A 27,135-nucleotide genomic window follows, 5' to 3' on the forward strand; every position below is an offset into this window, starting at 1 on the left:
ACGTGAATGCTCAATATTCAATGAGGAGCTTTTGAAATTGGAAAAGGAAGATATCAGGAAATTGGAAGCAGTGGACAAAATTGAGGATGGAAGAATTACTGTCACATTAACAGGCACACTGAAAAATAAATTGGATTCACTAGAGAAGAACATTTCCAAAACAGCTGGATTAGAAAAAAATCTATATGTTTGCATGAACTGTAGAGTATTTTTAAGGAGAAATTTGGATGTTGAAAAAGGTTTAGTTAATGGAGCTATGGGAAGAGTTGTGGGTTTTATTAATTATCAGAAAAAAGATGGAATTGAATGTTTAAAAATAAAATTTGATCAGATAGAAGAAGTTAAAGACATTTGTCGTTGTTCAGTTCGTTTCATGCTTGTGAAAGATTTATATGTACGTAGGAAGCAGTTTCCGTTTTCTCTAGCATATGCTGTAACTATTCACAAGTCTCAAGGATTGACTGTAGATTGTGCATTTGTGAACATTGGTTCAACTGTGTTCAAAGAAGGTATGGCATATGTTGCTTTGTCACGAGTGAAAACATTATCAGGTTTATTCATGATAGACTTTGATGACTCAAAAGTTAGTGCTGATGCAAATTGTGTAAAGGAGTATAATAGATTAAGAAGAAGCTATGCTCCTCATTTAGGTCAGTATCCTGTGTTGGAGAAACGTGTAGTTTCTCGTAAAAGGAGAAATGAGAATATCTGTAATGAAGATGTAGAGAGGAGGAAAAAAAAGAGGAGTGATGTAATTGCAAGCAAAAAGAAAAAGGAAAATGAAGAACAGGTTGTAGGATGTCATTTTGAAAATAGCTCTGGTGTCAACTGCTACGCTAATGTAGTGCTGAATGTTGCATTTTATCTGGAAAGTGTGCAAGAGCAGATAATAGTAAATCAGGGAAAAAGATTCTGTTCTGAGTTGAGTCTCCTTTTTCAAAAGCTGAGTAATGATAAAACTCAAATAGAAAGTGCTACTGAAATTAGAAAACTTTTAGATGTATGTTCAGGACGAACACAGTTTTCTCAAAATGTACAGCAAGACGCACAGGAATTCTTGATGTTTTTTCTTCAGGTACTGGAAGAAGAAGGGGTTCCCATTAAAAATGTATTTGGTCTCTCTTATAAATGGGAACATAGTTGTGAAAACTGTTATAATATATGTGGCTCTAATGTTGATTCTGAAAGGTTTATTTATTTAACATTGCCAGAAAGTAAAACAGTCACTTTTGCTAAATTAGTTAAAGATGCTAATCATAGCATGGAATGCAGTGAGTGTCAATCTGACATGTTTTCAACGTTAATTTTAAAGGAATACGCACAGTATGTAATTTTAATGATGCAACGCTGTAAAGCTGATGGTTCAAAATTAGATACTTTAATAAAGAAGTTTACAGGACAGCAATTATCAATTTCAGGAAAAACTTTTGTAACAGTTGCAATAATTTTCCATGATGGACCTACTGTAACTTCTGGACATTACATAGTTTATCTTAAATGTGAAAAAGGCTGGACACTGTGTAATGATTCCCAATTGATTTTTAAGCAACGTTTGCCTTTTGATTTAGCAAATTCCTATCTAATCTTCCTGAAACCTAAATTTTAGAGAGATTTGGCAACATCTGGACAAAACAATTTTACCATTTTATTGGATTACCAGTGGAATTTTCAAAAAAAATGATTTTACAAATTACCATTTGGCCTAATGGAAAGGTAACATATTGTAATGTGGACTTTTTCAATTTTAAATGAAACTTTGGAAAACCAAAAATTTTGAAAAAATCGGTAACATCTGCACAATTTAAATTTTGGAATGTTATTGGATTGCCATTGGAAATGTATTCAAAAAAGATTTTTAAAATTACTATTTGGCCATGCGGAAAGGTAAACAATTCTATTGTGGACTTATTTAATTATTAATAAATCTTTCGGAAACCAAAATGTTACAGAGAATCGGTGAGATCTGTACAATTTAAACTTTAGATTTTTATTGGATTAACATTGGAAATTTAATCAAAAAAGAATTTTAAAATTACTATTTGGCCTAAAGGAAATGGAACCAGATGTATTGTGGAGTTATGTGAGATATATTTTTGTGATTATACTTCTGAAACAAAAATATCAGACGGTATTTTAAAGAAATAGGTATTGATATTAGATGATATTTTTTAAGAATATTATGCATTTCTATAAAGTTATGTTTATGCAAAAAGAGATTGTGGTCTTTTTTAAAACAATCTTTGAGATTGTAAATTTTTTTTTTGCCCGCTGTTAAATGATGAATGCAATTGGTTTCACAATTTATAGTGAAATGCAATATATTCTGAAAAGAGCAAAAAAAAGGCAAATTTTTTTTTTGAAAAATATGTAAATATGTGTACTGTATTATAAAATGTTTTATTAAATATTAATACTTTTTTCTTTTTTTTCAGATTGAGATAGAAAATTTTCGAAAACTAGAACCATTTTTAAAGCAATTAAAAAAAAATTTAAATGAATAAATATTTTTTTGAGTGGGTATGGTAAGTCAAAAATATCATGGTCCCTTTTTTCCACTTCTCCACAATCACATTTTCAGTTTTTCATTGTAGTCTCTCAAGGACCTTGTAATGTGATAATTGATTTTTAGTGTTTTTAAAAAAAAAAAAATAAATTACGCGTACCGTACGCGTACGGTAAAAAAAAAAACAAAAAAAAGTTTTAAAAACATATATAAAAAATAGATGAAAGGTAAGGTTGGCTCTTAAAAGAGCCGTTGTGTTCATGCAGGGACAGAGGAAAGAAAGAATGGGAATATTAGACGGTACGACAAGTGTGCTGATCTATTTTATTGTTCACTAGGGAAATACTGGTCTCCCTATAACAAATTAGATCATGACAAGTGGCGCACCGTATTTCAACCCTCAGAAACCGAGGGTTAATTTCCTGAGGAGAAGAAAAAGGAGATGCTCCCCCACAGATGAAGGGCTCACCTGACCTGCAGAAGAAGGACTCGGCACTGCAGATGATGGTCCAGGCTGAGCTGCTGTGGATGTGCTTGGTTGATTTACTGAAGGGTTACCTTCAGTAAGTCGAGCATGTGTCCTTCTGTGTACATCCTTAAGGTGTCTCAACATGGTGTGATTCCCGAAGGAATACTTCCTGTCGGGTTTCCCTCTTGAAAGTACACGGCCACACAGCTTACAAGTCACTAAGGGTGCATTTACCTTTTGCTGGCCCTCTGGAAAAGAAAAATACTCCCATATGAAAGAGGTCTTTTGTTTCCTCGCTCTCTGCCTCAAGGTAGTGCTGCTAGCCTCACTCTCAGAAGGGCTCTGCTGTTCTGCCATCGTATCACAAAGACAACCCAGCTCCTTCTCCTAAGGGATCACAAGCAGAAATGAGGGGAATGGGTGTGGTGTAGGAGAGTTCTAGAACTGAAAGTAGTTTCAACCAATCAAAAGTTGTGTTTCATGATCACATGACCCACCGTACGCTTACGGTGCGCTTACAGTGCGCTTATGGCAAAAGTACGCATGCGCGTAAAAAAGACACGCGCACGCGCGCATGCGCAAAACAGGCATGCCCCTTCACTTCCGCGTAACGTGCGCGTGCAGCGTACGCGTTACGCGCAGTGCGCGCGTGACGTGCGTCTACGCAAATTGCGTAAATGAACGCAAACAGCGTAGAAATCTAACGTAATTACAGCAAGACGTGCGCTTACAGTACGCGCACGGTAAAAAAAAAAAATAAAAAAAAAAAACGAAAAAAAAAGAAAATATGTAATACTAATACATTTTACCTGTTTATTTTAAAAAAATGGTAAAATAAAAACATATTGTAGAATTTTTAAAATTTAATCATAGTCTTTAAAAAAGGATAGACAATTAAAATAAAAATATGTAAAAAAAAAAAAGAAGAAAAAAAAATAATTAGCATTTAAAAAACCTTGCAAATTCACTGAAAAAACCATGGGTTTCACTCACGTTATAGTTAGGAATTAGCATTTAAAAAACCTTGCAAATTCACTGATAAAACCATGGGTTTCACACACGTTATAGTTAGGAATTAGCATTTAAAAAACCTTAGAAATTCAATGAAAAAACCAAAGGTTTCACATATGTTATAGTTAGCTGGACATTTCACTCGTAAAAAACCATTGAAATTCCCCCGTTATAGTTAGTTCAGCTAACTATAACTCGTGCGCCCGCAATGCACTACTGATGACGTCACATATTACATCACTCATGACATGGTCAGTGACATCACTCATGACATCACTGATGACATCTCAAATGACATCACAGTGAGCGAGCGGTGCGCTTCGCGCACCGCTCGCCCACTTTACGCAGTTAGTGCCGTGCACGCACGGTGGGCACGCGGTGCGCTACGCGCACCGCGTGCCCACGTTACACTAGATGGGCCATGTACGCACGATGCACTTCGCGCACCGTGCGCACATGGAGGACATAGGATGCGCTTCGTTGTGAAAGGTAATATTTTAATTTTTCACTAATATAAATATGCCTTCGGGCACCATTTGCACATGGGGTGGGGAGAGTATGGATTTTTTTTTTTTTATACATTTTTAAAGTACGCGTACGGTAAGCGTAATCGGCGAAATTATCGAAAAAATGAAAATTCCGTTTTTGGCTTTAGGGGAACTTTGGGGACTCCCTCAACATGGCTAGGTGCTTAGGAGCTGTCTAAACAGCCCCTTTACATGTTTTTGCTCTTTGTTTTTTAACCCCCTCTCAGAGTGTGAGAGAGAAAATGGCGGCCGCCACTTCCTGGTTTCGAACGATTCGAATGTTTACTAAGATCTAACAGCCAATCAAAAGCGTGCTCGCGCACGTCACCGTACGCGTACGGTAAGCGCACCGTAAGCGCACCGTAAGCGCACCGTAAGCTGGCTCAGATATATATATTGATTTAAAGGCTATTTTCTCAGAATCTACTGAACAGATTTACACCAAACCTACAAAAGGCACTTCCTTGACCTGTAGACTACCTCTCTGCCAAATTTCAAGGAACTCTGTTCAGCCGTTCGGGCTGTAGCTGTGTCTAAAGGTCCTATGGAAAAATGCATGGGAAAAACTCATTTTGGGACCCCCTTTTATCTCAGCCCCCGCTTGACGAATCCCCCCGAGACTTTCAGGGTAGGAGCGGAGCGTAGCGCCCCATTAGTTTTGAAAATTTGGCGAGGATTCGTCAACCGGCGCCAAAGTTATTCAAAATAGAATGTTGCGGTTTTCCTATGGAAACAGGGTCCTAACTATAACTACCTACTGGCGACCGCCAGTAGGTAATATATATATATATATATATATATATATATATATTCACTGAAAAAACCATAAGTTTTACAGACATTATAAAAACCTTAGAAATTCACTAAAAAAAACATAGGTTTCAGGGACGTTATATTTAGTTGAACATTTGACTCATAAAGCCAGAGAAATTCGCCTGACATCACTGATGACATCTCAAATTACATCACTCATAATAATTATTCACACCCCTACGCTGGCCTGGTGTACGCAAGCCCAGCCCACTTTGCGTACATATAAATAGGATAACCACAACACCACACGTCCCTCTCCTTCCACACTACCTCAAATGATTTACCTCATCCACCTCGCATATCACAATGAGCAATAACAAAAAGAAATGGATCCATGAGGTGTACTCCATCCTTGCAATCAACACGGGCTCTAAAATGTGAGCCCTACTGCCCATCGTCTACGAAAGGGAAAGGGATCCATGAGGTGTACACTCTCCTGCAATCAACACTCCATCTGAATTGGGGTAGAGGAACATGGCGGCGGGCTAGCGCCAGTCGCGGAAGCTCCGGGAGCAGCACAGCGTCTGCTACATGGATTCACAGCATACGCGGCATATTGAAAGTTACCAAGTAGGAATGTGGTGTCTGCATGGGTTCCATACGGCGTATTGTGTCTGATGCGGTTTCCTTTTCCCCCTTTTTTTCGGGATTGTGTTCGCTGTAGTTGCCGGTGGTGATGCGGAGGAGGTAGCGGCTGAGAGGTGGACGCTAGGGTCGGGAACCAGATGGTTCAGGAAGCGGAGGTGGAAACGGCACTGCTGGAGGTGGCGGAGGCACCGGAGGGAAGGCACTGCTGGTGTTGCTTGATCTTTCGGCGGCGTTTGACACCGTTCCTCACGACCGCCTATTGGTTAGACTCTTGGAGATTGGCGTCGGGGAAACGGTGTTCAGATGGTTTAAGTCCTTCCTCTCCAACCGGCAACAGACAGTCTGGGCTCCCCCGTACTCAGCGGCAGTGCCACCTCTGGAGGTGGGAGTACCCCAAGGGTCGATATTAAGCCCCACTCTTTTCAACATATATATGTCCCCTCTGGCGGCGCTGGCTGAGTCATTTGGCGCCCAGATTGTCTCATATGCTGATGACACTCAGCTTCTCTTCACATGCGGAAACAACATGGACTTTAACGGGGATCGCATTAAAAGCGTTCTGGGTGCGGTTTTTGCCTGGTTTCAACTTAACCCCTTCAGTGCCACGCCCTTTCCCCCTCCTGTGCCGGGCGTTGCATTAGTGGGTGGGGTTCATGACGAGATAGTCTCGTCATGGGCACAGCGCGACCGTGCTCCATGACGAGACTATCTCGTCATGGGCACAGAAGAGGTTAATCAGTTGAAATGCAACTCGGACAAATCTGAGGTTCTTTTCTTCGGCTGTCCACCGAATCCCTGTTGGAAGCCCTGGTGGCCGGCAGATATGTTTCCTCCTTCCGCTGTGGCCTCGGTGGCTAGGAATCTTGGTGTTAGGATGGACAATTGTCTTACTCTTAAGCCACAGATTCTGAGCCTGGTCGGTCAGTGTTTTGGGATACTGAAAATGCTAAGGAAATTCCTCCCTTTCCTATCTATTGCCCATAGGAAAAACACGGTGCAAGCTATGATAGGATCAAGGCTGGACTACGCTAACATCCCCTACCTGGGTCTCCCGAAGTACCTTCTTTCACGCTTGCAGGTAGTGCAGAACTTGGCCGCACGGGCAATCTTTGGCCTCGGCCATCAATCCCATGCTGCGGGACTGCGGGAGTCTCTTCACTGGCTGCCAATTCAGAAACGCATTGAGTTTAAGGCTCTCACCATGGCGTTTAAGGCACTCCATGGCACTGGTGCCCTCTATTTGAGGAAGAGAATTGGTTTTCATCTGCCTTCCAGAGCCTTGCGTTCGGCGTCATTGTCTCTGACCACGGTCCCGGCAATTAGGCGTGCTCGGATCGGTGGGCGGTCTTTTAAATATCTTGCGCCCCGGGCCTGGAATACCTTCCCACTGTCCTTAAGAATGAGTAAGAGCTTACTGTCGTTCAGAAAGGAGCTCAAAACGTGGCTGTTCGGCCAATAAGTCTCCTCTATTTCGCCGGGGCTCTGCCGTTATGGGTCTGATAGCGCCGGGACACTCTACTTAAGTAGCTGAGCGCTCAATAAAACACCAGCTAACATAACATTACAGGGAGGGCCGGTAACCTACTGTGGTTTCGGCGGCCGTCGAGCCAGGTTGTGGACGCGAATACGGGCTGTGGCCGCACTGACTTGCTCACGAGGGCTGAACGGTGGAAGAACCCTACGAATAATTTCAGGCGCCTCGATCCCACAGTGTCCCCCAGATCACTGTGCGAGTCCGGTAAGCGGGTGGGGAGCAGAGGTGTATGGCTCTTGTTCCCTTGGATTTAGCATCGGACTCTGCTCCGCTTTCTGGCCAGGCAGTTGAATTGGCTCTGAGTTCGGCTGGGGGGGGTCAATATTCCCGGAGAGTTGTGCCCCTTGGGTGAGAACAAGAAGGGGAAGAGAAAAGAAGTGTCGCTCCCTGGGACCACTTTAGTAAAAAACAGATACCAGCTGCGGTCCCAGACTCAGTTTGGGTTTAAGATCAAGGGTACTCTGGATTCCACAGAGGGCTCAAAAAGAGTGGTACTTACGACCCCCCGTAAGAGGAATAACGCTAAGCCTAGGGACACTGTGAAATCTAAAGGGCCTAGGGCTGTTTGCCCCTCCGTAAAGTCTACTCCATCACTCAAATCTTATTTCAAAATAATGGAGCAAGCTGTGAGGTTAAAGGAACCAGCCCCAGCCCCAGCGTTGCGAGGACGCCCTCCCCCAGTCCATCTTGAGAGTTGTTTCTCCCCGCTGGCAGGGATCCAGGAAATCGAAAATGGAACTGGTACTGTGAGCCCTACTAGTTTGTTAGATGCCCCTACCCCGGACATGGCTCCTGCTATTGTTACTTCTGTCCCCCCAGCACCTACTCTATCACCCACTCAATCAAATTTACAAGATCAAGATCTAGAACTTGCAGATGGTGGTTCCCCGGACATATTGTGTTTAGAGTCAGCACATGAAGACCCTGTAGTGTTGGCCCCCGGGGAAGAGGGAACAGGTAGAGATGAGCTACAGTTGGGGTCTTTCCTTCAGGCTCTAAGAGGCGACTTGCTCTCTAAGTTTGCAATCTCGGAGGCAAACCAGAAGGGGATACGGGAAAAATGTGAAGCACTAGAGTCCAAGTTGGATGATATTTGTGTATGTACAGGGTCCCTGGAACTTGAGGTCAAAACCTTCTCGGAATCAGTCCAGGGGAACACGAAGGATATTGAGGTTTTGAAACTGCAGAATCGAGCACTACAGCTGGACCTGGAGAGGCTTGAAATGCAGGCCAGCAGAAACAACCTGAGGGATCTTAAGATCCCAGAGGGTGTGGAGAAGGGTGATATTAAGGCCTTCTTTTGTAAGTTGTTAAGGGAGGGAGTTCTGAAAGATCGTGAGGACATTGACCTAGAATCAGAGATTCAGAAAGTCCATAGGGACCCATTTAAGCTCCATCCGGATAGGAAAGCACCAAGGAAAATCTTAGTTAATTTTCAGACCTATGCGGTTAAAGAGCTGATTCTGGGGAGGTCCTTTCATGGGGCGACACTACATCATGAGGCAGGGACCTACCAAATACGCTCGGATATGGGCAGCAGAACAGTGCAAAGGCAGTGGGAGCTGGGCTCTAGAATGCCAGAACTCTGGAGTTTGGGAGCACAGGTCCAAATGAAGTTTCCTGCATTGCTTAAGGTAATGTGGAACAATAAGTTGCATAACTTCAGCTCCCCAGAGGATGTAGATGCTCTTTTGCTGCAGATGAGGGGGTAGTCCCGTATAGCTTCATCTAGCTGTCTTAAGGTTGGCCTGTTTAGTACGCCTCATGGCAGTAGGATTATTACGGTCTTCAGATTTATAGTGAGTTGTGTGTGGAAAAATAAAAACCATAGTTTAAAGGGTGAGAATAAGGGTTTATGGCTGTTGAAAGGGGGAAAAAAAAGAAATATAAAATATAAAGAGAATTGAAGGTGGGTTCCTCAAGGGTGGGTATGGGGGGCGCAGGTGGTTGGGAGGGGGGGAAGGAAAAATTGGAAATTTGTCCTCATACAAGTAATAGTAAAGTTTAATGGCTCAAGTCAGGTAGTTCCTCTCTGGATTGGGCATATGTAGTCTACGGGAGATTAAGTTCCTCTCCTGGAATGTAAATGGCCTTAGGAACCCCAGGAAGTTATCCCGGGTGTGTGAGTCTCTAAAGAAGAATGAGGCTCATATTTATCTATTGCAGGAAACCCACTTGGAAGCCCAGGAATGCAAACAAGGTTTCAATAAGCTTAATTGGTTTCAGGAGGTGATGTCCTCAAATCAAAGGTGTTGCACAAGAGGGGTAGCTATGATCATAAGATGTAATATGGGGATCAAGGTGGAGTAATGGGACATCGATCAATCTGGGAGGTGGATAGTGGCAACTCTCTCTATTTGTGGTATATCAGTAGTATGTGCCGTCTATTATGGGCCTCATGAGGATAATCCGGGCCCTCTTTTGAATCTCCAGGCCAGCTTGTTAAATACATCTGCTCCAGTTATACTTGGAGGAGATGTTAATTTAGTGTTGGATACTCAATTGGACCTCACATCTAAAGTAAAGTATAATGTGCTGCCCAGAACCTTCCCCACACTTAAGACTCTTGTTAAGGTGTTTAGGCTGCTGGATATATGGAGAGCGGACAAAGGGAATACTAGGGAGTACTCCTTCTATAGTAAGAAATATAGACAATATTCAAGAATTGATTACTTCTTAGTAGATCAGAGTCTGCTCTCAGATCTCAAGTCCATGGCCTACATTCCTGCGTCAATATCTGATCATTCTGCAGTTGAGCTGAAGCTTAACCTTAAGCTTAAAGGGTGCCAGAGGAGATGGACTTTAGACAGGACTTTACTATTAGAGGAGAGGGTGAGGGTTGAGCTTGATGCAAAAGCAGAAGAGTTTTTTAGGTTTAACATAGCCTCCACCAGTGATCAAATAATGTGGGAGACCTTTAAGGCATATCTGAGGGGACTTTTGAGTTCCTTAATGATCAATAAAAGCAGAATAGCTAAAGAAGCAGATATAGATAGCCTCAGGAAAATTAAGGAAAAGGACTGCAACAGGCAGCTCTGACTTCCCGAAGCCTTATGCCACAATTAGAGAGGGAGTTGGTTTCTTTGCAAGCCGATCTCCAAGCCAGGATTGATAAAACTGTGAAGGATAGATGGGATGCCAGTAACCTACAGCATTTCGCCTATGTTGAAAAATGTGATTCTTTGCTGGCCTGGAAATCTAGAGTAGATAGTGTTAGGAACCATATCAAGAGCCTGGTCCAAAGAGGGTCCGGAGTCCTGCTGCAGGAAGATGATGAGATCAGGGAGGAGGCTAGATCCTTCATGCACGATCTACATAAGGAGGACACTGTTTATAGACTGGATGCTGTTAAAACATGGCTGAACCTGAGGGATCTCCCTCGCCTGTCTGAGACAGACAGGTTGTATTTATCAACTAGTATCTCAGAGGGGGAGATCAGAGAACAACTCAAAAAAATTAGCAGGGGTAAAGATGCGGGCCAGATGGGCTACCCGTTGAGATATATTTGGGCATATCAGATAGGGTAGTGCCGGTTCTAAAAACTCTTTTTAACAAAATATATCTATACAGAGAAGTGATCCCCCCTCATGGTCGGAAGCGACAGTGTCCTTGATCCTTAAGCAAGATAAGGATCCTCAAACAATTGAGGCATACAGGCCTATTTCGTTACTTAATTCGGACCTCAAGATCTTTTCTGGGATTCTGGCTGCTAGGATGGCAAAAATTATTAAAACCATCATACATCCCGATCAGAGGGGGTTTATACCTGGAAGGCAGGTCAATGAGCTTACTGTTCAAGCCATAGGGACAATTGATGTTGCAACTGAAAGAAGGTTGCCACTAACTCTTGTTGCAATCGATGCCTCTACGGCGTTTGATCAGGTCAGCTGGAATTATCTCTGGGAGACCATGCGTAGTTTTGTTTTTCCTATGAATTTTATTGAGTCTGTCAAATCTCTTTATTTAGCCTCATGAGCAAATGTTTTAGTTAACGGTATTCTATCGGAATGGTTCGGTATTTCAAGAGGTACCAGACAGGGCTGCCCTGTCACCCTTATTGTTTAATTTATATATTGAACCCTTTGTCTGCTCCCTTAGAGAAGATCCCATTATTTTGACTTTTAAGATCGCCGACCTGGAACTTAAGTTTGCTCTTTATGCAGATGACCTTTTAATGTACACATCTGACCATGTAATAGTCATACCTAGGCTGTTCGAATTAGCTGGGGAATTCGGTAAGGTCTCTGGTTACAAAATTAATAGAGAAAAAACTGAAATAATGAGTTGGAATTGCGCGAATGCAATACCAGGGGCTAAGGGTCGAATGAGATATTTGGGGATCCACTTAGCGCAGAAGCTGATAGATACATCTAAGATCAGCTGGGAGAAGGTTTCTAAGGAGGTGGGCTGCCTATTGTCACGCTGGGCGAATTTACCATTGAACATATACGGGAGGGTACCTTGTAAAAATGATAATCTTGCCTAAGTTAACTTTTCTGTTTAATTCAATCCCACTTTCTTTCAATATCAGAGATCTTGCTACCTTTCAAGGTAAAATCGGGTCATTTATTTGGGCCACAAAAACCCCGAGAATAGCGTGGAAAAAGCTCAGGAGAGGGCTAAAGATGGGAGGATTGGCCCTTCCTGACCTACTTTCTTATTGCCATGCTTTTCATTTTAAAAATTTTAGAATGTTAGCAAATAAGGTGGATTCTTCCTCTATGGGCCGTTTGTTTCAGGCATTGTTGCATGATGTTCCGCAGGGACAGGAGTTTTTCCTCTATAAATTTGGGGACCCCAAGTTTTACAAAAAATTTCAACTCAAGATCCTATCAGCTGCACTAAAAAATTGGGGGTATATTAGGAATATATTGCGAATACCATATTACACGTCACAGGCCCCAATCAGGGACTATCCAGGTACCCCGGAATGCCTTTAGGACCAATTATCACAACCACTTAGATTAGCAGGCATCAGGCTGTGGGGAGATCTTCAGAAAGATTCACAACTTATCAGCTGGGACTCAATGTCTAATATAACCAGTGGGACAATGACGAGATTTAAGTTCTATCAATTGTCCGCATGGTGGGCAACACAGTCATGGAGCAATGAAGATTTGAGCACAACCATTCACTATATTTCTAGAACAGAATCATGGAAACGTGAAGTGTCTTTCTGGTATGGGGCTTTTATAGATACAGGGGATCATCTAGATTTAGAGTTGGTGAGACGATGGGGCAGTGCTTTCTCCAAAAATGGGTATAACTTAGGGAAACTCTGGTGTGACTCCTTTTCTATGTTACAGGCTGTGGTTAAACCAGCTAATCTCAGGAGAAACCATTTATACACTGTTACAGAGTGTACTGGACTCCGGGTAAACTATCTAAGATGTCTGTAACGATCTACCACTGCCCCAGATGTAAGTATCCATCTGCTGATGACCTGCATATATTTATGGATTGCCCGAAGATCGGCCCCTTTTGGACTGAGGTATGTGGTTTCCTGGAGGATGTGTTGCAAATGCAGATTGAAGTAAGTGCAAGGCTAATTTTTTTCGGTCTTTTGCCGGACTATTGTATGAATGCCCCTGCCTCGAAGTTTGCATTCTATGTAGTAATCATTGCTAGGAGGGAAATTTGTAAAGCTTGGAAGCTTGAGGCACCTCCTTCCTTTATGGACTACCTAAAGAATATCATCATGACTAGTCAATCTGATATGGCCTGTGACAACTCTAGCGTCAAAAAAATATGGGCAGCACTAGAGGTCTGGAGAGGGAAGTAAGATCAGTCCTATGATTATGCCGGAGGTCTGTCGGTCCAGTCCTCCCCAGTAACAGGTGGTGCCCCAGGTATTGTGAACGGGAGTGGGACCAGGATACAGCCGTACCTCTGGGAAGACTCTACCCCCCCCTTCAGGCCCACCATTAGGGCGGTCTCCAATAAGGGCTTGTGAAGGGTGTGGAAATATTCCATCAGCATTTTCCGATGGCATGTATGAGGACTAAAAAAAAAAAACTCCAATTGAGTGCGCTGCGGCAAGAGGGATGGGGTGCTTCAGCGTAGCTGCGCAGGTCCAAACAAACGATATTGCCATGTGTTATGATGTGATCTTTGACCTCATTCAGTCACATCTCTGTCTCATTTTAGAGACCTGCTGGACTGTACTGTAGGCCTGAGCCAGCGTGCAACGCTGCCCTACAGACACCTCTTCAGCGCTGTGCTGCGGGAGGGATGGGATGCATCAGCCAGACTGCGCACGTGCAAATAAGCGATATTGCCATGTTTTATGATGTGATCTTTGACCTCATTCATTCACATCTCTGTCTCATTTTAAAGACCTACTATACCATAAGGTAGGCCTGAACCTACGGGCAGTGCTGCCCTACAGACACCTGTTGAGGGCGGTTCTGCGGGAGGGGTGGGGTGCATCACCCTGAGTGCGCACATGCGAGAAAGCGATGTTGCCGTGCATAATGATGTGATCTCTGACCTCATTCAGTCACATCGGTCTAATTTTAAGGATCTGCTGGACCGTACTGTAGGCCTGAGCCAGCAGGCAGTGCTGCCCTACAGACACATGGCGTTAGCTTTTAGGACACTGTAGTGAGCTCCTTACTAAGTGTACATGCACGCAGGCTCCCGCCACTGCATTACACGCGCACATTATGCTTCTAGCATGCGCTCTGTTCCTTTGTATGTGAACGTTGGCATAACCTTTTATTATTTAACCTTCTGTATTCTCATGCACTCCAACTCCTCTTTGAACCACGATTACCACTAACAGTTGGTAGATCGTACTTCAAAAACGAAGGATGCACTCAACTCCTATTTTCTATCAAGCTTGAAATAAACCTTCATTTACCTCCAGATGTTTCCACTATTACATTATTTCTCCCTTTTCAGACATTCCATTGAATGCCACAAGATGGGCGGAGCGGGAGCTGACCCCGCAATGATGCCCTGGCATTCTGACACCTTCCATCGTGGTATCAAGACACCGTCCCCGACCGGAGACCTGGTCTATCGTACAAACATACCCCAGACTAGGAGCTTGCACCAACATGTCGTGGGACACACCAGTGGTGGCAGGTGAGCAGTGAAGCCTCGGTGTGCAAGACCTACAATTGAGCACAGTGCGGGAGAAGGGGTTGGGGTGCATGCAAGCGATTTTACCGTAGCTAATAATGTAGGACTATATTATCAAACAACGGCAATAACATTATCACCACTTTGGTGACAGGAAACTGCTGCTAAAGCGACAATAAGGGGTTGATAATATGCCCTTGTAAATTCCCATAGAAGCCCAGGTTCACACCAGAACCTGGGCTTCTAAGGGAATTCACAAGGGCATATTATCAACCTCTTATCGCCACTTTAGCAGCAGTTTCCTGCCGCTAAAGCAGCGATAATGTTATCGCCCTTCCTTCATAATATGGCCCATAATCTCTGGCCTCATGTATTGAATTTTAAGGACTTGCTGAACCACACTCTTTCTCGTAGACCCCAGCGTCCTAGACAAACGGGTGACAGAGGGTAAACACTAAGGGCTGGGTGCAATAGGCCGACTCTCTGTCTCCTCCTCCTCTCTTCTTTTGACTCTCCTTCCCCTTCTCCCTTCCACCCACTCCCCCTCCCTTCCATTCTCACTATGGTCCTTTCATTCGGACTACCTTTCTTTACCTCGTCCACATAGCACACATACTTATGTTTCATTTTTGTCTTGCAGGTTTCCTACGCTGCTTCCACTTGAGTCCAACCCACGTTTTTTTTATTATACTGTTCTATTAAAGTTACATTTGTATGTATTTCTGTTTTAATAAAGGTTACTTATTTTTTCAAATAAATAACTGAGTGTATAGGTCTTTTTTTTCTGTCGACACTTGTCTATTGTTTATTGTGAAAATCATCTGTTTATAGGAGATTTTAAGGACAACGTTATTTAATATTAGAGCGCACCTACCACACATAATCTAACTGACTATTAGACAAATGAAGCCTGGGTAATTGTACAACTGCAAGAGTTCTATGAGTGTATCACTTTATAACACCATAAGTACTGCCCGTGTGATTACAGAACAAATAAGGCACTGCCTAGGACCACCGAGGCTTCAGGGACTGCCGAGTCCCACCCTGCATATAAAGACCTGGAGTGTTGCGATCCCCAGACTTCAGTTGGCCTCGAACCCCCCGAACAATTAGTAAACAATACCCGGTACGGTGGCGCTCCCCTAGGCTGCAAAACATCTCGGTGCCCTTCCGTGCCAAATTTACATGTGACATTAAGATCCCCAGTCCTACAGAGACCCCGCAATATAATAATTGGATTGGCCACGGAACATTACCCACCCACCAGGGGCCTCATTAAAAAGAACGGGTGAGACCCTGTTTTTTTTTTTTGTTCTTTTCTCTCCATTTTTACCATCCGCATCCCCTCTATTACAGCGATACAAGGTTTTCCTCCTCTTGCTTCAAGTAGTTGAACAAGTATTTGCTATCACAGGGTGGAAGCCATGCACCACCCTCTAATAGCAAACACAAATGTCCAGTGAATGCACACCCCGGGACATTGTATGAGCTGCGCCTGAGAGATCGCCCTCCCTACTACCATGATGAATTTGTTAGTATAAACGCATACTAACACTACTTACATACGTGTAGTACAGCGACCAGAATGTAGTGAAAAAGCAGAGGAAGCGCAAAATCTAAAAATATAAAACCTACCAGAAGTCGGATGACATAGTTCAATGAGCCGACGGCCCTGGCATGAGTAGAAACAGCTACACGAACAAAACGGGTCTTCAGCACAACGCAAGCAATTTTGAAATATTGCTGAGTGGTGCCTTCTTTTTGCCTCTTCCCACTTGTCGCCAAATGTATGTAGTGAAGAGGCAGACAGTAGTGAATCCAATAAGTAGATTTATTACAAGAAAACAAGACACCTGAAACAACCACCAACAGGAGCAGACAGCAAAGCAACCGCCTAAGCCAGCACGTGTACAAACTCCGCAGGGTTCCCTTCATGACAGCCCTACATTCTAAAATTACATACTGAGGGCCATATTATCAAGGAATGGCGTTAAAATTATCGCCGCTTTAGAAACTGCCGCTAAAACAGCGATAATGGACTTGATAATATGCCGTAGAGAATTCCAATAGAAGCCCATGTTCTCGTGTTAACATGGGCTTCTATTGGAATTCTCTATGGCATATTATCAAGCCCATTATCGCCGTTTTAGCAGCAGTTTCCTGCCGCTAAAGCTTCGATAATTTTAACGCCGTTCCTTGATAATATGCTCCTTAGATTCTAGTAGAATTACATACTAACATTCTACTATGGCTTGCAATGGAATTCTACACAGAGCACGTGACTTTACAGCAATGAGCTCATAGTTTCATCCACGAGTCTTGACACCGGTAGGGATAAGACTTTCCCTTCCCACTCCCTATATTGTATAAAGGTAAACTAATACTTCTTCCACAAGTATGCTACAGCGCCCAGAGCACATCACTTTACAGCAATGAGCTCACAATTTAGGCTCACGGTTTAATCCCTGAGTCTTCACACCAGTAGGGATGAGTAGTTTGCTTCCCACTCCCTATATACTATAAACGCATACTAACACTACTTACAAACTTATACTACAGCAGCAAGTATCCTACACTTCCTAGAGCCCATCACTTTACAGCAATCAGCTCGGTTTCATCCCCAAGTCTTCACACTGGTAGGCGTAACTACTTTGCTTCCAGCTTCCGGTATACTATCAACACACAGTAGGGGTCTGTAGTTCGCTTCCCACTCCCTGTATGGTATAAACGCCTACTAGCACTACTTGCATACGTATGCTACAAACACCAGACCACATCACTTTACAGCAACGACCTCACGGTTTAGACTCTTGGGGGCAGATTTACATGCCCCTTGCGCCACTTTTGCGTCACTTTTCCCGTGGGAAAAGTGACGCAAAAGTGGCGCATGGGGCTTGTAAATATGCCCCTTGGTTTCATACCCGAGTGTAGCACCATATCATATCACCACTATGCCACTCTGAGCAACACCACACTTTCAGACCGTTAACAGTGATAACTACCTACTGGCGACCGCCAGTAGGTAATCAAGAACAAATTACAATAGTTTCTTGATTCTTTTAGCTTTCAAAAATTCTCTCTATTACTGTCTTTCTACTTTTCAATATAAATAGTTTTTTTAATATTCAAGTACACATCGAAGTCAGAAATGCAACGTATTCTATCAACACACTTTCTAGAACATTCTACAACACGTGGAGGTTAAAAGTTCATCAATTTTTTTAAACCTAACGAAATTTTTTTGCAACATTTTCTCAAACATTTAACGGCACATGCAGGTTAAAAGTTCACGATTGCTGTTAAGTTCGAACAGTGCCTTCCAAATGCAAGTAGCAGGTGTGGTTGAGTTGAGCAAATTTTATCCTATAATATGTACGTGCAAACTGCTTTTTCTTAACCAATCACAAACATACTCTTCCACAAAACGAATGTGCACCCTACTTTAAAAAACATTGCTTTTCATCTCCCAATCAGGTACCGTTTTGCATGCGAAAATAAACTAGTTCCCCATCTTTAAACATATCTCTTATTCTACGAAGGAACTGCATGAGCTACAGACATCTTTCCATACCTTCCAGCCATACCTTCAAAATGCTAGTGTGGATCGTAGGACAAACCTATGTTTTCTGGTGCAAGATGTATGCAGAACAGAGACCTTTTTTACTTAGACCTAGGTTTACAAAATGTGGACATTAAATGGTTTGGACAGAGAGGAAGTGGCACCAATTGTTGCCTTTGGTTAAAACCTGTTTGCATCTCCAACACCCTGACCTCATGATTATGCACTGTGGTTGAAACGACCTAGGCACATTGACTGGGGTAGATTTGGAAATGCTTATGAAGGACACCTTTGGACACTTGATGTTACTTTTGCCTCAAACTGTCTATTTATATTCCAATATATGCCAAAGACAGAAGTGGAAATGGTCCAAACAATTTTGTCCTCAGATTGAAAAATCTCGGAAAAAAGTCAACAAAGCTGTCTCTGCATACCTCAGAGACCACAAAATGGGGTCCATATACAACAACAACATACATTTTGATATGGCAGATATATACAGAAGTGATGGAGTACACTTCACAGATCAGGGAAACTGAGTTTTCCTGAATAACTGGAAGCTGTGCATCCGCACTTATATGTAGCTCCAACTAATGAACATAAGGGCTCTTTTTAGAGCCACCCTATAACTTACAACTTAGGCCCCCTAATTTAGGGCCATATAACGCCAACTCCCACACCCTCGCCAAAATGTATTCTCCACACAGCTGTGGCGCAGCGGCCAGACCATCTCACTTTGCAGCACAGACCTCTCGCTTTGATCCCCAGCTCTACTCACCCATAGGGGTGAGTAGTTTGTGCTCTACAAAAACCATATTGATTTACCTTCGCACTCCCTATACAACACCACCTCAGCACCATACACAAGCTACAATGTTCTAAACAAAAGTTCATCCAAGTACCTATAACTACATGCTGACACTACTTGCACAGATGTGGCACAGCGGCCAGAGCACATCACTTCACAGCATATGACACACAGTTTGGGCTCACGCTTTAATCCCGGACTCCGGCAGCAGCTCAGCTTAGGAACATGAGACTCTTGTCAATACCTCACATATATTCTGTACCCCAGGACTTTCATACCAGTACGGGTCAGTAGTTTGTTCTAGTAGTAATAAACACATCCGGACACTACTTCCACAACTATAGTGCAGCGGCCATGGCACATGACTTCACAGCATAAGACACACAATTTGGGCTCACGCTTTAATCCCCGAGTCCCGCACCAGCTCATCTTACCCGCATCAGACTCTACCCAATACCTCACTTAATTTCTGTAGCCCACCACTTACACACCAGTAGGGGAAAATACTTCGCTTTGCATCCCCTCTATAGCACACCCTAAACACCCCACAGAGGTTACAGTGCTCCTACCCTCCTATTTCCCACTTTTTCCCCTTTTTTCCCCCTTTTTTCACCTTGCTCGCTTCAACGGAATCACAAAATGGCGGCCAACACGTCCTAGTTGCAACCACTCACACCACTTGCAGCCAATCAGCAACAAGCTCGTGCTCGTAACGCCTCAGCCAATCAGAAGGCAGAATTCCCAAATATCGATATCTGTAAATTTTGATATTTCTCAAAAACTACTGAACGAATTTACACCAAATAAACCAAACCAAGCTTTCTAGATCAAGACCCTTTTTCCTGCTTAATTTGGGGTAATTCCATTCACCCGTTCAACCTGTAGCCTGTCTAAAGTTTCCTATGGAAATTAACATGGAGAAAACATGTTTCGGGACCCCCTTATTTCTCGGCCCCCCATGACGAATCACCCCCAAACATTCAACATAGGAGCTGATCTCAACAAAGAATTTGTTTTGAAAATTTCGCGAAGATTCGTCAATCGGTGCCAAAGTTATTGGGAATAGAATGTTGCCATTTTCCTATGGTTCCTAACTATAACTACCTACTGGCGACCACCAGTAGTAATATATATGTATATACATATACATATATATATATGATTCAATTTCCAGAAAAACGGAATGTCGACGCTGTGTCGTTTGGAAAGTTGTTTTAATGTCAGCTGAAAAGAGTATATATATGCGAAATTTTCCAAACTCTTGGCCAGCTCTGGTCCGCTCCTATCCTGAAAGTTTCACGGTGATTCGTCAAGCGGGGGCCGAGAAAAAAGGCGGGTCCCAAAACGCGTTTTCCCTATGCATTTTCCCATAGGACCTTTTGACGCAGCTACAGCCCGAACTGCTGAACGGAATTACACCAAATTTGGCAAAGAGGTAGTCCTCAGTTCAGACTCGTGCCTTTTGCTTAAATGGTGTAAATCCGTTCAGTAGTTCCTGAGATAATTAGAGTTAAAAGTACATGTATATCTATAGCCTCGGAGGATCCGCGCACCCTACCCACACCCTCCCCGCACCCTCCCGAGCACGAGCTGTATGCTAATTGGCTAATTGGCTGTCAACACTCCAGATCAGGAAGTGTTGGCAGCCATTTTGTGCCTTGGTAAAACCGAGGCACAAGAAACCTAAAAAACAAATGCGAACAAGCATTTGCATAGCCAATAGGTCTCGCCTTTGGGACCTTATAAGTGTTTAGCCATGCAACAGTTGCATAACTAAATACTTATAAGGTCCCAAAAGTGAGTAATCACTGTAAAGCGTGGCAAGCACGCCCGCGCACATGCACTGTAGCTCCAGGCTGGCCTGGTAGCACTTTTTGGAGCGCTGGGTCAGGCGAGACCTAAAAACGCAAAAAGAGGGCAGGGTAGAAACATCCTGACCCCCTAGGCCTGCTCAGGGTGTCCCACAAGGACCCCCAGAGCCCCAAAAATATTTTTTTTTAAACAAAAATCGGCGAGTTTCGCGCACCCAGCGCGAATATGCTGAAATAGAAAAAAAAATTCAGCGCGGTCTCCCGCACTGAATATGCTAATTTTCTCCCGGGGGCCAAATCCCGGGGGCAGAGTAAAAAAGAAGTGTGGGGGTGTCCCGATGCATAGTTACTTTATGGATTACTTTTCTAACCACAGGACTGGATCCTTGATTCAGTCCTTGGACATCTCCTGTAAACAGTTGAGTAAAAGCATTTTGGTTACAGTAGTGATTTTTAAGGAATTTTATTGTATTTCTAAAAGGTGACACTTACAAATGTTTTCACTTAGAATCACCAATGTTATCCTATGGCAGAAAATTCACTTAACAGGTAAGTAGTGTTATCGTTACTTTTTCTTACTTTCTTACTGGATCCAGCACTGGTGAATCTCCTGTAAACAGTTGCAAGAATGTGTTTAAGTCATACAGGCGATATTTTAGGAATGTTTTTAGTTTGTGAAAATAGACACTTAGAAACTTGATAACAGGTGAGTAAATTGGAATTCGTACTTCGGCTGATTTTAGAGGAATATTTGTACGTTTCAAAAATAGACACAAATTTTTCTGGTGAAAACCACACAATGGATTCCTATGGAAGGAAATATAAGTTACTGGTAAGTACGCTTAGAATTACTTTCCAGGGTCAGTGCTGGGCTAAAAGATGCAGAACTGGGTTCTCTCCTGTTAACAGGTGAGTAAATCGGAATTCGTAGTTCGGCTGATTTTTGAGGAATATTTGTACGTTTCAAAAATGGACACAAACTTTTCTGGTGAAAACCACACAATGGATTCCTATGGAAGGAAATACAAGTTACTGGTAAGTAAGCTTACAATTACTTTTCAGGGTCAGTGCTGGGCTAAAAGATGCATCACGTGCTTCTCTCCTGATAACAGGTGAGTAAATCGGAATTCGTAGTTCGGCTGATTTTTTAGCAATATTTGTACGTTTCAAAAATGGACACTTAGAAACTTTTCTGGTGAAAACCACACAATGGAGTCCTATGGAAGGAAATACAAGTTACTGGTAAGTAAGCTTAGAATTACTTTTCAGGGTCAGTGCTGGGCTAAAAGATGCAGCCATGGGTTCTCTCCTGATAACAGGTGAGTAAATCATAATTCGTAGTTCGGCTGATTTTTGAGGAATATTTGTAAGTTTCAAAAATGGACACTTAGAAACTTTTCTGGTGAAAACCACACAATGGATTCCTATGGAAGGAAATACAAGTTACTGGTAAGTAAGCTTACAATTACTTTTCAGGGTCAGTGCTGGGCTAAAAGATGCATCACGTGCTTTTCTCCTGATAACAGGTGAGTGAATCGGAATTCGTAGTTCGGCTGATTTTTGAGGAATATTTGTACGTTTCAAAAATGGACACTTAGAAACTTTTCTGGTGAAAACCACACAATGGAGTCCTATGGAAGGAAATACAAGTTACTGGTAAGTAAGCTTGGAATTACTTTTCAGGGTCAGTGCTGGGCTAAAAGATGCAGCCATGGGTTCTCTCCTGATAACAGGTGAGTAAATCGTAATTCGTAGTTCGGCTGATCTTTGAGGAATATTTGTACGTTTCAAAAATGGACACTTAGAAACTTTTCTGGTGAAAACCACACAATGGATTCCTATTGAAGGAAATACAAGTTACTGGTAAGTACGCTTAGAATTACTTTCCAGTGTCAGTGCTGGGCTAAAAGATGCAGCCCTGGATTCTCTCCTGATAACAGGTGAGTAAATCGGAATTCGTAGTTCGGCTGATTTTAGAGGAATATTTGTACAATGGTGAAGGAAGGGGGTGGGGCCTGAGGTGACGTGTGCAAACATGCCCTGTGGCGCGTTTTAAGTTGGGGAATTAATTCCTCTTCAATCCTGCGGTCCCCTGGGGGCCAACTAGCCCACCAGGTACCTCCAGTATGCGTCAGGGAGCTGCGTTGCAGAGAGGTGCTCAGAGGCCATGCCCCTTTTTACAACACTCTGCAACCATGTCATGAATGATGTAATATGTGTCATCATCAGCAGTGGATTGCGGGCGCGCGAGATGTAGTTAGTACAACTAACTACATCGGAAGAATTTCAATGGTTTTGTTTGAGTGAAATGTCCAGCTAAGTATAACACCCCTAAAACCTATTGTTTTTTAAGTGACTTTCTAAGGTTTTTTAAATGCTAATTCCTAACTATATCAGGCCTGAAACCTATGATTTTTTCTTTGAATATATATATATATATATATATGTATATATTACCTACTGGTGGTCGCCAGTAGGTAGTACCACGCTTCCATAGGAAAAGCGTTTTGTGACTTACCTATAACTTTGGTGCTGTTTGACGAATTGTCACAAAAGTTTTCCAAAAGTGCCCAGTGATTCTAGTTGTGCATGGAAAGTTTTGGGCATTTCCCATGTTAATTTCCATAGAGTCTTTAGACCTTTAGGCCTGCAGCCTGAACCACTGGGTGGAATTAACCTTCATTTGTCAGAAAGGTAGTTTTTGGTCTGCAGCTTTCAGTTATTTGGTGTAAATCTGTTCTGTAGTTTGCAGGATATTAAGGGAAAACCACATTTGTATATCTATGACCTTGAACGCTTTGCAAATAATGACACGCTGGTGCAGAGATCTGCAAAGCTCTGATTGGCTGCCAATACTTTAACCAGGAAATGTTGGCAACTATCTTGGGACAGCTTCAGCCGCGTCCCAAAAAAGTGAAAAAAAGGAAAGGGTGGCCTATCCTTGGTCCTAGGGTCCTAGAGGGACCAAAAGTTTTCAGTTTTTAAAAAATCTTTGTGACACAAGCACACCACCCAACACCCACGGAAACTCCACTGGCTCCCCATTGAGAAGAGAGTAACTTTCAAGATACTCACCCATGCCTACATTGGACCCCAATACCATGATAGAATCTCCCTCCACGTACCCAAGAGAAACCTCCGATCCGCCGACCTTGCCCTCGCCAAAATCCTGTGCATCTGCAGAGCCACAACAGGTAGAAGAACCTTCTCCTACATCGCAGCCACGACCTGGAACGAGCTCCCGCTCAACATCAGACATGCCCCCTCCCTGAACATCTACAGGAAGATGCTCAAGACCTGGCTCTTTGACTGTACCGAGCTGCTTACCCCCCCACCCCTCCCCCCCCAGTGCCTTGAGACCCTCACGGGTGAGTAGCGCGCTTACTATGTCCCTGATTGATTGATTGATTGAAAATCATAAAAATTTGCAAATTTATGGGATAAAAAGAACACACATGGTCTCCCATGCTTGTTTATAATTGAGCTGGGGGAATTAAGCAATATGTGTACTGGTTCTAAAATGAGAGTGCATAATGCTGCCTGGTGGTATGAGATTCAACGAGAAACGTCTGTGTATGTTATGCCAAAGCTTACTTCACAGTGTCATATTAAAATCACCGTAGAAGCTCCTTTTTTGGACAGCTGTTGATACTCCTGGAACTTGTGCATGAATGTAAATAAAAGGCAGCCTCTATGCAAGTTTCTCCCTCCAAAAGGCAGCAGAGCTTAACATGCTTAATCTGCTGGGACTCAGCCACAGCCTTCCTGACACATGGCAGGAGTATCGAGACGGATGGGGGCTGCAAAGGTCCCCATCCATTGGCTGAGCTATGATTCTGGGGCCAGAGTTGCATGACTGTCATCAGAACCTCCATCATCCAAACAGAATTGCTGGGCTGGGGGTAGTAATTCCAGTCCCCCCTCCCCTCCACAAGGGCAGAGGAGCACACAACAATGTTTACACACTCCACTCTTCTCTGTTTGAAAACAAACCTAGGACCAGGAGCTGAAGCAGTGACCACAACACTGAGGGAATGTTCTGCACTAAAATGGCCACCATCTAAAATATTACCATGGGGACATTCGATGCACTGTTAACAAGCAAAGGAGTGTAAATGAAAATTGCAGGAAGCAGTGGGCGGTTAGCAAATGAAATACAGTATACTGTACTCTGAAGACTTTACAGCGCAAATATGGATATGTGCAAGTGGTGTATAGAAGAGTAACTGGGAGAAACATGAGATAGTGGGTGTAGGGGTGGGTGGAATTTGCATAGTCGTGCTACACAAAGCTCCGCGAAACGGTAAAAAGTCTCCGCGAGCACTCAGAAATTCCGCGAACACGCGGAATTGCTTGTTCGCAATGCTTTTTTCCTGTTCACGAAAGCTGTTTGCGTGCTCAGGGGGAATATCTCGCGAAAACACATTTTGAGAATGCGAACAAGCAAAAAATTCCGCGAAGTCGCGGAATGCAGAATTGTGGGCAATTCCTCGTTCTCCACAGAACACGGAATTACCCAAATTCCACGAGCGGAACGGAATTTGCCACCCAGGCCTAAGTGGGTGTTTGAGTTTTTGTTTAGGTAAGCAAGTGGGTTTGTCTGTGTGTGTATGAGTAAGTGAGTGGCTGTGTGAGTATCCGTATAGTTAAATGAGTTGGTATATCAGTGATTGTAAATGGTGAACCAGAGGATGCTTGAGTGGCTGAATTGGTTTTTGAGCAGATACAAAGGTGTCTGTATGGGCGAGTGACAGGTTACATGAGTGCTGTTTTGGGGAATCAATGGGTGTGTAACTGGATGTATGGGTGAGTGAGTGGGTGTATGAGAGGCTGTATGTGTGAGCAAATGGGTGTTTGAGTTGTTGTATAGGTGAGTAAGTGAATGTTAGAGAGGTTGTATGAGAAAGTATGTGGTTGTCTCAGTCACTGTATAGGTGAGTGAGTATATGTATTAGTATATGTATAAGCAACTGAGTGGCCGTGTGAGTAATTGTATGGGTGAGTTAGTGGCTAAGTGAGTAATTGTATGGGTGAGTGAGTAGGTGTGTGAGTAGGTGTATGGTTAACTCATTTACTGCGTCAGTAGCTGTATGGTAAATGCTAATTCCTAACTATAACATCCATGTAACCTTTTGGTTTTTTAAGTGAATTTCAACCACCACATTCAAAACATATAACTGCAAAATAGATTATAAACAACACACTAAATACATTACTATCTAAATGACTCTATAATAGCATGTATAACTCCCTTAAAATCTCTATATCACAGTATATAACTCTTTCAGAAGAACCTGTGACTGTATGCATCACTGTATCAGTAAGTCTCTCATTCACTGTATAAGTATTTCAGTGGATCTGTGAGATGGTGCATCAGTCTAGCAATGGTTCTTTAATGAACTGAGTGACTGTCTCAGTGCATCTATGACTGGGTGCATCAGTGTCTCACTGGATCTGTGATTGGTTGCATAAGTCTCTCAGTCGATCTATGAGTAGGTACATGAGTGTGTGCATTTCAAACCAGATCTATGAGTGACTGGATCTATGAGTCTATACATAAGTGTCTAAGTGTGTGTCTGAGAGGGTGAGTGAGTGGGTGCATGACTGTCTGAGTAGGTCTATGAGTGAGTGCATGAATCTCTCAGTTGGTCAATGACTGGGAGCGAGAGTGTCTAAGTGGTTCTGTGAATGGGTACATGGGTCACTGAGTGGGACTGTAAGTGGGTGGATCTGTCTCTGAGCCTATCAGTGAATGGTGCAAAAGTCTCTGAGTGGATCTGTGAGTGGGTGTGTGAGTGGGTGTGTGAGTGACTTTATGGCTGTGTGAGTGGGTGAATGAGTGCCTGAGTAGATCTGTGAGTGGGTGTATGAATGTCCCAATGGGCCTGTGAGTAAGAGCATAAGTCTCTGAGTGGGTGAGTGAATGGGTGCATGCATGAGTGTCTGAGTGGGTCTGTGACTAGGAGAGCGAGTGTCTTTGTGGGTCTTTGAGTGGATGCATCAGTCTTTGAGTGAGTGGGTACATGTATATCTGAGTGAGTCTGTAAGTAGGGGTATAAGTCTGAGTGTATGAGTGAGTGACTGAGTGCAGTAGTCTCCAAGAGGGTCTATGACTGAGTGTGTGTGTAAATGTATGAGTATCTCTGTGGATCTATGAGTGGGTGTATGAATGGCTCAGTGGGTCTGTCAGTGGGTGTATGAGTGTCTCAGTGGCTCTGTGAGTACATACATGAGTGGGTGAGTGGGTCTGTAAGTGGGTGCATGTGTCTCTGAGTGGGTCTGAACATGGGTGCATAACTCTGAGTGAGTCTGTGAGTGGGTGCATGAGTATCTGAGTTTGTCTGTGAATGGGTGCATGAGTACCCGGGTGGGTCTGTGAGTGGGTGTAAGAGTCTCTAAGTAGATTTGAGACTGTACATAAGTCTA

This window comes from Triturus cristatus, chromosome 6 (assembly GCF_964204655.1).
Source record: "Triturus cristatus chromosome 6, aTriCri1.1, whole genome shotgun sequence".
Taxonomy (NCBI): domain Eukaryota; kingdom Metazoa; phylum Chordata; class Amphibia; order Caudata; family Salamandridae; genus Triturus; species Triturus cristatus.